The sequence below is a fragment of the Danio rerio genome, chromosome 7 (genome assembly GCF_049306965.1).
Source record: "Danio rerio strain Tuebingen ecotype United States chromosome 7, GRCz12tu, whole genome shotgun sequence".
Classification (NCBI taxonomy): Eukaryota; Metazoa; Chordata; class Actinopteri; order Cypriniformes; family Danionidae; genus Danio; species Danio rerio.
In genome coordinates, this window is record NC_133182.1 from 65,162,639 (window position 1) to 65,177,560 (window position 14,922).

A 14,922-nucleotide genomic window follows, 5' to 3' on the forward strand; every position below is an offset into this window, starting at 1 on the left:
ATTTACATTTATTGCAGTATTTATCTTTTGGTAACAAGTTGCTAACTGTTCATGTTAAATCTCAGTTTATTAATTAATTTTAACAAGCATAACGTGTAACAAAGAACCATTGTTTAAACAATTATTAGAAACATGTATTTCAGACATTTTAGTTAAACCACAAAACATACTTGATAGGCTTGACTGCAGTTTCTATGTAAAATGTACACTACGGGGCAGAATGATAGCAACATCTTTTGTTCCTTTTCGCACAAATTATATTTACAGGTGCACATTATTGATATAAATAAAACCTTATTTTAAAATGGCCACATTTTTACATTGGATATAAAGCAATTGTAAAGACATAAAGTTATTTGATATCATTTAGCCTTATTTTTGTAGCAGGAATGTTAGAAAAGGGTTGCATTTCTGTTAAAGTAATATGTAGCAGTATGTAGTGGTTAAACTAGATATTGCAGTCCGAATTCAAAATATTTGAAAGGTATTGCAGGTTGCCTGAGTGACGACACAAACAGGTATGAGTATGCCTGACAATTTAGCGTTACAGTTTAAGCTGCTCAGCTATTTTTTTTTACATTTGTAGTATTTATTTTATAAATAATATAATAAACTGCCACCTTCTACACTCTCAGAAAAAAAGGTACAAAATTGTACCTTTTAGGGTACAAATGGCCCGTCACTGGGGTGGTACCCTTAAGGGTACAAATTTGTACCTCTATTTAAAGGTACAAAATTGTACCTTCTACATTTGTACCCTTTAAGGGACAATTTTGTACCCCCACCGAAGGTACAAAAATGTACCTTTTTATATTATATAGCATTTTCAGGGTACTGACCCAGGCATTTTGATCCTTTGGTGACTGCATGCACAAATAAATAAATAAAATATTTTGGTTAGCAGATGTCCATTTTTATTTATTAATGTAGAAATATTTCAACACAACTCACAACTGAATGAGTCAAGAAATAAAATTACACAGTAAATATAAAGCAGACATGTAAAACAGTAAAAAGAACAATTTAGAAAACAAATAAAAATTGTTCACTCACTGTACAGTATATAATCTACCCTTAATACAAAGACCACAAGAATACTGTTTAAGATTTATAAACACATTACACAGGCTACATCAAGTACTTCACTTTATAAAGTCCAAAGTATTTGTCTTTAGTCAGAATACTCAGTCATAATAAATAATTTGTCATCAACATTTTCTCTGTATTTCAGAATGAAGGCAATGTTTCTCTATAAATTGCTTCAACAGTGCAGAAAACCAAATACATCAGTAGCCTCTTCCTCAACATCAGTAGATTACTCCTCATCATCCTCAAGTGGAGTTGTAATTTGTTGTAACACAATATGTGTTTATGCTTTTGGTAAACATGACATGTAAAGCACTCATATCTGGAAAATGTTCTTTGATAGTCATTAGGACCACAAGTTATTTAAAAATCTGCTTTATGCATGAATGATAGCAGTGTCCTGGATTAACTTGATTGTGATTATCCCAAGAGCATGTAGAGAAACAAAAAACAAGGTTGATCACTCTGGTAACTGGAGTAGATCGAGGCTTGTCACCGTCCACCGTTCATTCAAAACATTCCACTGCAGAAACATCAAGGTGATCTTCTAATAAGATGTATATGTCAAAAATGTATATTCGTCCACACCATTCGCCCGGCCAGTCGCAATCACATCAACTCTGAAGACTGCCGTGACTCGTCTTGTTAACACAGTTGTTCAGTCGGTGGCCTCCTCCTGTACTTGAACTGTTGGATGTGGTGAAGATGGTTCACTGTAAATGACAAAGCAATAATTACATTAATATCAGTCACTCTATCACTGATGAAGAGAAAATCAACATGCATAGAAAGTAAAATAATTAATATTCACCGATTTAAAAAAAAAAAAAGTATCACAGATTAAAAGACTAATATAAATTTCATTCATTCATTCAATTTCTTTTTGGCTTAGTCCCTTTATTAATCTGGGGTCGCCACAGTGGAATGAACCACCAACTTATCCAGCATATGTTTTATGCAGCAGATGCCCTTCTATCTGCAACCCAGTATTACGAAACATCCAGACACACTTATTCACACACACATTTATACACTACAGACAAATAAGCTTACCAAATTCAGCTATAGCGCATGTCTTTGGACTTGTGGGGAAACCGGAGCACTTGGGGGAAACCTTCACGAACACTGGAAGAATATGCAAACTCCTCACACAAATGCCAACTGACCCAGCCGAGGCTCGAACCAGCGACCTTCTTGCTGTAAGGTGACAGCACTACCCACTGCGTCATCCTAATATGAAGAATATCAAGCATTATAAAATGCATTTATCACAGCATATACTGAACAGAAAACAACATACGCACCGGAGCACAACGAAATGTTGAAGTGTCGCTTAACAAGGCTGGCAACATGAGAAGTGCTGCTGTAAAATCAATTCCTGGAACATACAGTAAGATGTGGCATACAAACAAATATGAAGGAATCCATCTAAAGCTAGAATTTAATAATATTAATCAAGTGGAGAAAGTTTAGAAAGAGTACCTTAGAGTCAGGTTCTTAGCATTCTTAAGTTGATCTCTCATCTTTCGATGAAAACCTAGAAAATAATTTTAAACACGTGGGTGTACATTTATTGTTGTTTGTAAGTAAAAACCTACAAATTTAAAATAGTATGTAAGCCATTAAAACCATGGTATAGATAATGAGACATACTTACATCTTGTAACTGAGCCATGCTTTCATATGACATGCCTTCATTGGTCTAATGCTGTTAGCCTGCATTATGTTGTTTAATCTTGTCCTGAAATACAATTGGAAACTTCATAAACTTTAGGAAAGCAATAAGATAAAGCAATAACTATTTATTTATAGTATTTTATTTATATATAAGTATAACGTTAAACGATAGTAAAGCACCAACAATTCTGGACATGAGAGTTTGTGGACACTCCTCAACATTAATGTAACTTAGACACTGAAACGAAGATATGTACAAGCATACACACGCCACGTTTGTAACTAGCCACGTTTACAAAATCAGTCGCTTTGCCGGTGACAAAATTGTGATTTTTTTCACAAAATGGCGGTGTATATAAGTTAACCGTCTAAAATTACATTTCCGCGGTCAACCGAGGCTAGAAAATGGCCTCAAAATATAAAACATTATCGATAATTACAAATTCCAGTATTAATAACAAAAGGTTTTATATCAAGGTATATGAAGACTTCAGTCGCGCCCGCTCCGGGCCACACCGCACATTACTCACGGCCCGATTCCGGTGCACGGTTACGGCAGCGTCGGCTCGCTTCTGCCGCCGCATCTGGCCCGAGTAACGATACAGCAGACGGACTCGGGCAGGCGAGAATGTAGCCGCAACTGGCCCAAGTGTATTTTGCTATCTGGGTTGCGATTATATTCCGCCGTGGCAACACTTATTAATAAAGCAGTAACGTAACGTAACATATAAGGCGCGAATACGTAACGTAGGCGATAAAGGGAACTTTTACACCGAGAAAACTAACAGCATATAGTACTTACCTTCTATAACGTTATGTCCCTCGGTGACTTCGATATCACGTTGTATTAACTTCTTTAATAAGCTGCAGACATCTTAGCAAACTCCATCCTGCAGGCCAACGTACACCAGCCAGCCCGGAGCACAAAGCGGGGGAAAGCCGAGACCAGAGAGTCAGACAAAATCAACAGAACACGGCTTCACATGTAAAAATGAGACTGAAAATATATCTTTAATACATTCTTACCTGAAAAGTGTGGACTCCAAAATAGACTTTTCTTTGAAAAGCGTGCGAAGTTCTGTGTAAACAGCCAGCATACTCTACCGACCGCCTCAGTAACAAACACTACTATAACGTCTCAACAAGCCAAATTCTTAAAGAGACAGCAACATCACCACCTGTATGAAGATGCTGTCCCTCTGCATGGTTCTTATTCTACATCCCATATATACTATAGGGACTTAAACAGTAAGCAAAGACCAGTATTTACGTTTTTAATGATTAAAATTAAATTTAATTATAAATTAAATTATTAACATTTTTGAGAAAAAATGTAATTTAAATACATGAAAAAAATTAATTATTAAAATATTTAATTCAATCAATTTATTTATTTATTATATTTTTAAATGATGTATTTTAGTATTAATGTTTAGTATTAATACATTTAAATTAGTGTTATGTAGTGTCTTGATCTTATCATGAGCTGAGGGTACAATTTTGTTCCTATAGGGAAACAAAATATATAATTGTACCTTTAAAGGTGCCAAATTGGTCCTTTACGGTACAATTTTGTATCCAAATGTGCTATAAAAGGTACAAAAATGTACCTTTCAAACCTAAATCTGGACATTTGTACCTTTATAGCCCGTTTGGGTACAAAATTGTACCCTAAGGACCAATATGGGACCTTTAAAGGTACAATTTTATATTTTGTTCCCTCTAGGAACAAAATTGTACCCTCATTGTACCTTTTTTTCTGAGAGTGTATGGGTTTTTATAACTCAGAATCTGTATCTTATTTTGGAAGCTTCTGCTCCCTAAATACACTCACCGGCCTTCTTTATTAGGCACATCTGCTCGTTGATGCAAATTTCTAATCAGCCAATCACATGGCAGCAACTCAATACATTTAGGCATGAAGACATGTTCGATTCAATCTGTTGCAGTTTGATTTAAGTGACTTTGAACGTAGCATGGTTGTTGGTGCCAGACGGGCTGGTCTGAGTATTTCAGAAACTGCTGATCTACTGGGATTTTCACTCACAACCATCTCTAGGGTTTACAGAGAATGGTCCGACAAATAGTAAATATCCAGTGAGCGGCAGTTCTGTGGGCGCAAATGCCTTGTTGATGTCAGAGGAGAATGGCCAGACTGGTATTAGTTGAAGGAAAGAAAACAGTATCTCAAATAACCACTCATTACAACCGAGGTCTGCAGAAGAGCATCTCCGAATGCACAACACGTCCAACCTTGAGGTGGATGGGCTAAAAAAAAACGTTGCCAGAGTCTCAATTTCTGCTGCAACATTGAGTATTGTTGCTGACCATGTCAATCCCTTTATGACCACAGTGTACCTATCTTCTGATGGCTACTTCCATGCCATGTCATAAAGCACTAATCATCTCAGACTGGTTACCTGAACATGACAATGAGCTCACTGTGCTCAAATGGCCTCCACAATCACCAGTTCTCAATCAAATAGAGCTCTTTTGGGATGTGGTGGAACGAGAAATTGGCATCATGGATGTGCTGCCGACAAATCTGCAGCAACTGCGTGATGCTATCATGTCAACACGGAGCAAAATCTCTAAGGAATATTTCCAGTACCTTGTTGAATCAATGCCACTAAGAATTAAGGCAGTTTTGAAGGCAAAAGGCAATCCAACCTGGTACTAGTAAGGTGTACCTAATAAAGTGGCCAGTAAATGTATTAATGGATAACAGAGGTTATAGAGTTCTAAACTAAGAGAGACATTCCGACACGGAACACACATGTTCAAAGAAGAACAACTGACTTTAGCATTGTTTTTCAGATAAACAAGTAGGTTTACTTAGCATTCCTTTTTAATATCTGTCAAAAACATACACACAGCACCTTTAATACACGTGCATGTGTGCGTGCAAAGACATGTTACATGTCTCGAGCAATCAGATTCTTATCTGATTGGGTTTGCACATTCATTTATACTCGGCCACAAAAACTTGTCTCCACTGCTAGACTGATCCTGATCAGACTTCCAACACATCTTGGAGGGCATTCACAGCCGCTCTTTTCAAAATATTCATAGAATCGCTATAAAAATTGCAACTGTAAATCCCCCTTGATTGTGGGCAGAATCTGATTGGAAGTGATTTGTTTTTTCGACCACTTCTTGTTTAATAAAGACTAAGCGCTGTGTATTATTTATAGACGTGTTGGTGTGCGTGCAACTGTTGCTTTAGATTTTACACATTCGCCTGTCTGTAGATTTCAGTTGGTTAAGGAATCTCAGTTCCCATTTCTGTCACTGCGGCGTGTGGTTTTTCAGAGACAAGGGAAAAAATGCTCAGCTGTCATTCATGCTGTCATGAGGCTGTCTGGGGAACTCCAAAAACAATCTACTAAATGAGACGTTTCCAAGCAGAGCTTTATCTTGAGTTTTCTCTCTCGGTACGTCATTAGGCCACACAATCCAGGAGGTTTTATTGGAGATTCTTTTCTTTTTTTTCGGGTTTAATGGATTAGGGGTTTGGAAAAAGAGAACCGACTAATTATTTTTAGTCAGATGTTTTTTTAAATAACATTCTGTTGTGATCGAAAGAACAACGTGTCTTCTTTTGTGTTAGTGTCTTGTGGTCAATTATCGTTTCCTCTAAAAATGTAGCTCAAGGCACATCCATCATGTCGCAGTGAAATCTGTGGCCGCCTGCGGAGTCTAAATTAAAATCCCCACTGAGGACTGATTTACTCTGTATTGATGTAAGAAAAACCCTCCCTGCTGCTTTGGCTGATGAAACCATTACATCATCTACACTTCCTTTCGGAAAACAGGGAGTCGAAACTTCTTTTTGCGCAACTTAATAAAGACCCTTAGCTCGTCAGCACCTATCGTGACTCCAGGAGGGATTTTCTTTAATAAGGTTCATGATCTTGGGATACATTAAATAAGAGCTTGAGTCAGTGGATGTGTCGAATATCATCTGAGAAGGCCTGTCATACTTGTGTATTCTTATACTTCTCAGAAACCATTCAGATTAGTGATTTGGTTCTTAGGAAACATCTCTTCTTATTATTAGTTAAAATGTCATGTTGCTCAAAGGACACCTATTTTACCCTTTTACTTGATGTAAGATAAGCCTTTGGTGTCCCCAGATTGTGTTTTTAAAGTTTCAGCTCAAAATACCCAACAGATTATTTATAATAGCCTCCACAATCTGCCCATTTTGGTGTCTGGCTACAATGTAGCTGTTTTTGTAGCCTTTGGCTTTAAATGCAAATGAGCTGCTTATCCCCGCCCACTGCTACCATGTGCGTGTCTGCTTTTCATGCTTAACGTCAGATAAACAGAAGGCAGTGATAGAGACAAACTCGGATAATGCTGAAATTCAGCTCGTTATTCAAAGTGGATTTAATTCAAGCCTTTCTGAAACAATGAGTCACACACGAATGCTGTTTGCTGTGCACACACACCCTTATTAGCGTTACTGACACCATGCAGCTCTGGTGATTGTAGCGATTAAGAATTGCATGGCAATTTTACTGTCTTTATTACAAACATGTTTTAAAAATGTTTTCAATTTATTAAATTGATAAAAATCAGTTTGAGTTGTAACAGATATTTTATTGCTAGTTTAATTGCATAAAAAAACAGAAACTAAGCTTTTTTTTTAGCACTGCAACTGATGATCAACAGTAAAAATTATAAATTTTACCTCTTCCCAACAGGGAAAACTAGCAACAATCAAGAATACATGATTATATGCTGTCATGGTTTTCTAATAAAAAATGTGATTAAATTGGAAGTCAATGGGGCAAAAACAGCCACCTACATAGCCAAAGGGTAGTCAATTTGCCCAGAGTGTATTTTGAGTTTTAGAAAAAATTTAAAGCATTTTCTCCAAAATATGTGCCAAAATAAAATTTGTCACCAAAAATCATTCCAGTTGCTGAAACACAGAGAAAGTTGTCGCCCATCTAAGATTCAAAATCACCTCAGAGTGGCTCAAAACATCCCCAACAGCACATAAGGGTAAATGTTATTTGTTTATTTTACTTTCATTTTTAGTCTAAATGAAATGTCTTACTGGGCAGACTAAGGGAGGCTGGTGCATGTGCTGCATATACTACACTAGTTGACTCGGTTAATATCTTACTGACAGACGAGTCATTTTGTACTTGCCATCTCAATTTCAAGGCAACAATCTGAGACTTAAATCAGCATATAGGTAAAAGTTTATTTCAAGAATGCCTACGTTGCCTATGTGATCTTTACTAGCACTCTGCACATCTTATAGGCAAAACATATGACATACTTGTCTATATCAGGCCAATATTTAAATTCAAGCTGCCTAAGTTATTGAATGTTCCATTATTTTTGGCAAACAATAGTGTGGTTTATATATATAGATTATGCACTTTACAGTACTTCGATGTGAAGATGACAATAAGTACTGAATTACCAGTTTCTGTCATCTTCACATCGAAGTAGTGTAAAGTGCATAATCTATATACGTAAACCACACTATTGTTTGCTGTTATGAGATGTAGGTCACCTTTATGCTTTTTTGTTTTGATGAAAGTGTACACTGTAAAAAAATCCTGGTTGCCTTAAATTTTTAATCTGAATTAAATTAACTTTATGAGTCCATTAAATTTATACTATGTTACACTGACTTAATAAAAGCTTGCGAAACTTATAAAATTCAGTTATGAAATTTAGAACATGATTAACTTGGTTTAATAAGTTACAACACCTAAAAACATGCACTGAAAAAAAAAAGAGATGATTTCTTGGATTTACTCATTTTTTTACATTAAGTGGTTGTAAACAATTTATTTGTGTTGAATTTAAACAAAAAAATTAAGTTGAACATTATTAAACTTAATTTGTTTGTTTAAAGTCAACACAAATAAATTGTTTGCAACAGTTCTGCATACAACACTTTGATTACTAATTGATCACAAATTTTTTCAGTGTTGAGGTGTTGGACAATTACAAAGTATTTTTAAAATTACTGCTGAATTTACCTTCAACCTACAGTGTTGGTTAATCATTGTCAAACCATGTATTTAAATGACTTTTGTAATAACTTTGTCTGAAAAAAGTAACTTAGTTACTCAATAAGTAACCTAATTTCTTAAAATTAAACTCTTAATTCTTTAAAATGAAGTCTAACAGGTCTTTAAGTATTGTTTAAAAAAATAACACTTAAAATTGAAACAATATAGGCATTAAAACAAATACGATTCAAATTAATGACACCATATTTCAAGCATATAATTTACTGACATACACCTTTAAAACATTGTATTATTTCTTAAGCATATGCAATTTTATTATTATATTATTCTACTTTTTATGGTAACACTTGTTTTTAGAGCAACTACTTTGAATGTTTTCTGCCATTATTATTTGTATTTTCTACTATAGACAACTGAATCGGAAACAATCAGCAAAAAGGAGCGCACTTTCTCATTGCAGAATAAGATCATTAGATGAAAATTATGATTATTCAGCAAATTTATTATGATTCTGCTTCTCTGAATTTATCAAAGTAGGTAAGGCAAGTATATTTAAAGAAGCTGTAATCAAATTAGCAAAAAATAAAAAATTATTTATGGCTTTTTCTGTAGAAATGTAATTTAATTACTGTGTGTAGTTACTTTGTAAACAATTACACCCAATAATGCCTACATTACAAGCAAAATACTGAAATAAATGAACTTTTACAATTTTTCTCATACTACTACAATTGATTTCTATGATGTGCAAAAGAGAACCTTACAAAATGTAGCATTTTCTTAACCACAAGAATGACTTCTTGACTTAAATGTACTGAACAAAACCAAAAAAGAGTGTAAGCAAAATAAACCACAGAGAAAACGTCTAAATCGTTTCAGCTAGTCAAGGAACACAAGCGAGAGCGATACTCCATTGATTTGGTCGACCTTGAGCAATAGAGGAACTTCTCCTTGTGTGCTGTCATGGAACAGACAAGTGAAAGGAGCGGAAGGATGTGGGGAAGGAAGCAAAAAATGGATAACATGCAGAAAAACAGATTAAAAACATTTCTGACAGCGCTTCCTTTTCCTCTATTGAGCCCCGCTTGTAGGCGTTTAAAAGGGGAAATGTCACCGGCATCACCTTTCTTTAGGCGTAATAGTTTTTTTTTCTTGCTTTGCTTTTATCCCCCACACCTTGCTTGCTGAAGTAAGCATGAAATAAAACAACACTCTCTTATGTGTAGTGTGAAATCTATTGTGAAGTATGTGACTCAGACTATGAGTATGTATGTAACCACTTAACTGTCATCGCCTCAAATACATTCAACAAATAATCTTTGCTGTTTGTTTAAATTGAGCTAAAAACAATTGGGAAATAAATTAATTGCTTTATGTTCAGTCCACTTAAATTATTAAAACTAATAAGTTAACTTAATTCCTTCATGTAAAGCATTCGCTGTGTAAAAAATATGCTAGAATGGTTGGCGGTTTCAAGAGTTCACACTTAGCTGATGATTGATTATAAGCAAGTTTGGCATGCTGTCCCGGGAGAGAGCCCTGGGCTCCCTCCCGTTTGGAGGAAGAGAGGGGAGCCTTGAGCTCAGGTAGATCTCGACCGCTCCCCCTTGATAAGAGCTGATGACTAAAAATTGAATGCTATTAAAAGATATGCTGCATTATGAGATTACCTGTATTGCAAATTTAGATTTATCAATTAACTTGTTGTGCATGTTTTTGGAATGTGGAAAGAAACCGGAGGACCCGGGGAAAACCCACGCAAGCACGGGAAGAACATGCAAACTACACACAGAAACGACCACCGGCCTGTTAAAGGACTAAAACCGGTGACGTTCTTGCTGTGAGGCGACTGTGCTAGTCACTAGGCCACCGTGCTGCCCTAAGGAGGGAAAGGTGAAAAGGTAGGGGTGGAAGGGGGGATTCTTCAAATCGAAGATGACTGTAGTGAAAAAACCCTGGCTCTTTATAGTGGGTTAGGAATGGCCTGATTGGTGGATCATGCATGCTAATGCAAAACCAGCCGTGTTCAATCATAATCACGTGTTCCTCTCGAAATTAGTTTATGAATAAACTTCACTTATTCTACTGTGGCGACCTCTGAAATCAAGACTAAAGCCCTGGTCAGATCACACGATTTTGTCATGATCTGGCATGATTATTGTCATTATATGTCATTATTTTGTCTTGAGCATCTAACTTTTCCTCAGTGTTGATGTGCTTTCGATGTGCTTTCGCCAAGGCAGGAAAATATACATTTAAATTTAAAAGAAAACATCTTAATATTAAAAAGGAAATTTGATCTTTTCAATGTCATAACGAATGCCTTTAAAGGGCACCTATGGTAAAAAAATCTAAAATCTAAAAATATTAAAAAAAAAAACTTTTCAAGCTGTTTGGACAGATCTGTGTGTTGGTATAGTGTATAGACCGTCATACTGGGGTGATATGAACACACCCAGTCCTTTTTTTTTCAATTTAACTACAAAAAAAAAAGGGTCGGCCAATTGGAGCTGTTTTCAAATCAATCGCACCATTACGTAGGTGTGCGATTCCCCCCGCCCACCGAATTGATTGACAGCTGCGGGCATTAACATGTTCCGGTAGTCACGTGTATATGTCAACAAGAACAGACAGACATACGCAAAGCAACTGGGAATAAAAGGTCTGTTCTGTTCGCTAGGATTAGCAGTCATCATCAAGTGTGATTAAGTGTAAGTTTCACATGTTTAAAGTGTTTTAAAACAGAGTATGTGTGTAATTAATTACAGCGTTTTACTTCAGCTTTACTTCATCAGCACAGCCGCGTGTCAGAACAATTATAAAAGAAGACGCTTCAATCCCGGTTTGTGGAAGTTAAATCAGGTTAATTTTGTACATTAGCATAACAGATATCCACAAAGTACTTGAGGTTAGCCTTAACTAAGCTAAGCGCGCTCTGTCTGCCTGCCTGCCTGCCTGCGTGTGTGTGTGTGTGTGTGTGTGTGTGTGTGTGTGTGTGTGTGTGTGTGTGTGCGCGCGCGGGCGCGGGCGCGTTAACTTTGTAACGATATTGTGTGTGACTCATCAATGCAACTTCACAATACTGATTAATAAAGGTTAGTTCTTACTGTAGTATCTCACAAACGCTACGTGAGACCTTCTTCCTTTAAGTCTGTCTGTTGTCTGACGCAGCTGAGGGAGGAGGCATGTAGTGGGCGAGAAAGTGGGCGGGAAAAACTCGTCTTAAAGGCGCAGTACGACAAAACCACCCCCTTCTGGAAATCAGTATAAAACAGCATCTTGTAAAAGGTATAATGAAAAATCTGATGGGTATTTTGATCTGAAACTTTATATACACATTCTAGAGATGCAAAAGACTTATATTAAATCTGAAAAAAGGGGTAACCTAGGTGCCCTTTAAATAATGTAGCCGTCAGCTAACATCAGTGTTTATTGAGATTAACATAGATAAAAAAAAAAGTAAATTAATTAGTTAAGAAATATAATTATAGCAACACTTGTGACTACTTTGGGAAATAATGCTCATCATAGACCTCATGGGATGACAGATCATAAAGGAATATCTAGTCTGGCACATGTGTTACACACGACAAGACAATATTTTATCACGACAAAATCATTTAATCTGACCTAGTGACTTTCATAACAGTCAATAAAAATTGTGTGATCTGATTGTGACTTAAGTCGAAGGAAATTAAATGAATGAATGAATGTTTTCCTTCATGTTGCCCGACACAAATCAATTGTGTGAAGCCCAGTATTTTTACAGGGTATGAGGGACATTGTTCAGTGCATATTTAATTATATATTTTTGGTGGCTTGTTTAAAACTAAATTTATTTAGACAAATTTTATATAATATATCTATTATTTTAATGTGTGAACCCAAAAAGTAGTTCAACAGTTATAAACAGAAAAATCTTTAAAATGAAAAAGACTAACATACTGCTAGTAACATCTCAGGACAATGACAGGGGGTTCTTTGATGATTTCCAAAAGGCAAGCATTTCCAGATTTTATCCATAACCAACAGAATATAAAAGTAGCAGTAAATGGTTACATTAAAATAAAGCAACAACATGCAAATAAAAAGCCATCATCCTTTTAATTTTTTTCATAGGATTGTGTGTTTACGCTAGACTAACAACACAGCAATCGAGCCAGTTACTGGAGATAGCACCAGGTTAAACTTTCTGACACCTTTACGGCTTTCAAATACATTAAAAATAAATACAGGCCACAACTGAATATTGTGGCCACCAGTCTTATTAGGTGAGGTTAATATTTAAATACACAAATTAATAAATGACTATAAAATTGATATGGTTGATAAGATTGTTGCACTTTTTTGTGTTGTCAATATGCTCGCTTCTATATAGGGCTATTGTTGAATGAGCAATGATTACGTACAGTATTTATAACCAGGAATTTAGGGGGTCGCAAGTCACTGGGATTGTTATTTTAGGGGTTGCGGGCTGAAAAATTTGGGAACCCCTGCTGTAAAAAATTCACACAAATTATGTCACGTTGAGTGGATTGAACATAAAACAATGTAGTTGTCCCAAAAATCTTTAAATTGTGTTGTTTCAGCTCATATAAAATAAATAGTTTAAACAAGCAGCAAAAATTACTTTTTGAGTGTGAAGAGCAGCAAATTTTTTTTCGTTTGATTATATTAAACAAGAGAAGTGTCCGTTTAAGAATGCACCACAGATCATGAAATCAATTGAATACTTTCCTGTTCATGCTTATTTATGACTAAGTTTGTTGAATTTAAAATAAAACACAAGACTAAAAAAACTAACCATAAGAATAGAATCAACTAAACATAAGAACTGAATTTTTATTCAGTCATAGGTTGTTAACACATGACGTCATTGATGGTGCGTGGAAACCAGATGGAAGTGTTAAGTGATTCTTCTATGTAAAAATCGCTATCAGAACGAACATTGTTTAAATCGGCCATATTAAGAAATGCTGAACAGCTTTTGTGAGTACTCTTCACAGAGGCCTGTGACCATCATCTGTCAGGGGAATGGTTTTAAAGGCTGAAAGTGATTTGAATTGGTGCTCAGCACGCCCCGTGTCAAAGTTACTGTCTTGGTTGTGAACTGTGCAAAGCTCTTAACAGTCAGTCTGTCCCATGAGGACAAACACAAAGAAACAGCCACGGGTCGAGCCGGACTGATAGCAGCAGAGCTGGAGAGAGTGCTATCTCACCACATGACCTCATTAAGTAAATAGAAAAAGACTTCAGCATATATACGGACGCTTTTTAATTTTCTAATCACTCTCTTTTTTTATGAGCTGAAGAAAAAGGTTTCCTCATAACCTCAGTGAAATGGAATAGTCATCAATTGAGTCACATTCAGCCTCATATTTTCCTCAGGATCAAATGAATGTAAATAGGCGCCAAAACAATTAAATCTGGACGTCCTGTCATTGTTTTTTTCGTGTTCGAATCATCTCTCGAGGCATGGTGGAGTTTCACCAAGCTGTTTAGTGTTTTATTTAGCAATGTTTTTATTTATTTGACGTGACACTTGAGTTTGTGCAGCTCTAAAAACGTTCAAGTCTTCTGTCAGTAGGAAGACTTCAAGGAAACGCTGGTGGTTTTTCGTCGAAATTGTTTCTTTTATCGCTCTTGCACTTTCTTCACACTTTACAAGTCTTGCTCCCCGCTCTCTCGTGACAGCTCTTTTTCCAGCGTCTTGACATGTGGTGGGATCTTGATTTGATTGACTTCCACGGCACTTCATGTTTGGTCTTGCAGCCAATTAAAGTCTTGCTGGCTTGAAGACATGTTGACATCTTTTTTTCCCATCTATAGAGTTCACCAGAACCAGACAGGAATAACCTTTTTGTTCAATTATGTGTACTTCTTCTTTTTTAAGACAGAAGTGCATGATTTGTTCTTGTAGTCTTTTACCCTGAACAAAAATACCAAGTAGGCCTTGTAAATGCCAGTCGAGGGAAATCGCATGCATTGATATTGGCATTTGTTCAAAATTGAACTCTGTTTTATAACAGGTGCAGGTTAACCACAACGGTTCAGAATCAGATATCAAGCCCTGTAAATGCATGATTCTCTTACTGATGACCTAAAACTCTGCCTGCGCTTGAAACGAGTCTTTGGTAATATGCAAAACAAATTA

General features: G+C 36.1%; 2 protein-coding genes and 1 long non-coding RNA gene across 5 annotated transcripts in view; 2 read left to right on the forward strand and 1 right to left on the reverse strand.

The window, feature by feature from the left end:
• Window positions 1–14,922, forward strand: part of stim2b (stromal interaction molecule 2b) — an 860,843-nt gene that overhangs the window by 534,207 nt on the left and 311,714 nt on the right. The window lies entirely within an intron of this gene.
• The window catches only part of rbpjb (recombination signal binding protein for immunoglobulin kappa J region b), a 127,018-nt gene that overhangs the window by 33,832 nt on the left and 78,264 nt on the right, over window positions 1–14,922 (forward strand).
• LOC137496235 (uncharacterized) lies at window positions 2,398–3,895 on the reverse strand. Of its 2 annotated transcripts, XR_012382778.1 has the most exons (5): window positions 3,790–3,895; window positions 3,566–3,653; window positions 2,744–2,827; window positions 2,569–2,623; window positions 2,398–2,464 (listed from the first exon to the last, which is right to left on the reverse strand). It is a non-coding gene; the product is annotated as an uncharacterized lncRNA (long non-coding RNA). The 2 variants fall into 2 exon arrangements; XR_011016434.2 differs by lacking the exon at window positions 3,790–3,895 and having other exon boundaries at window positions 3,566–3,683.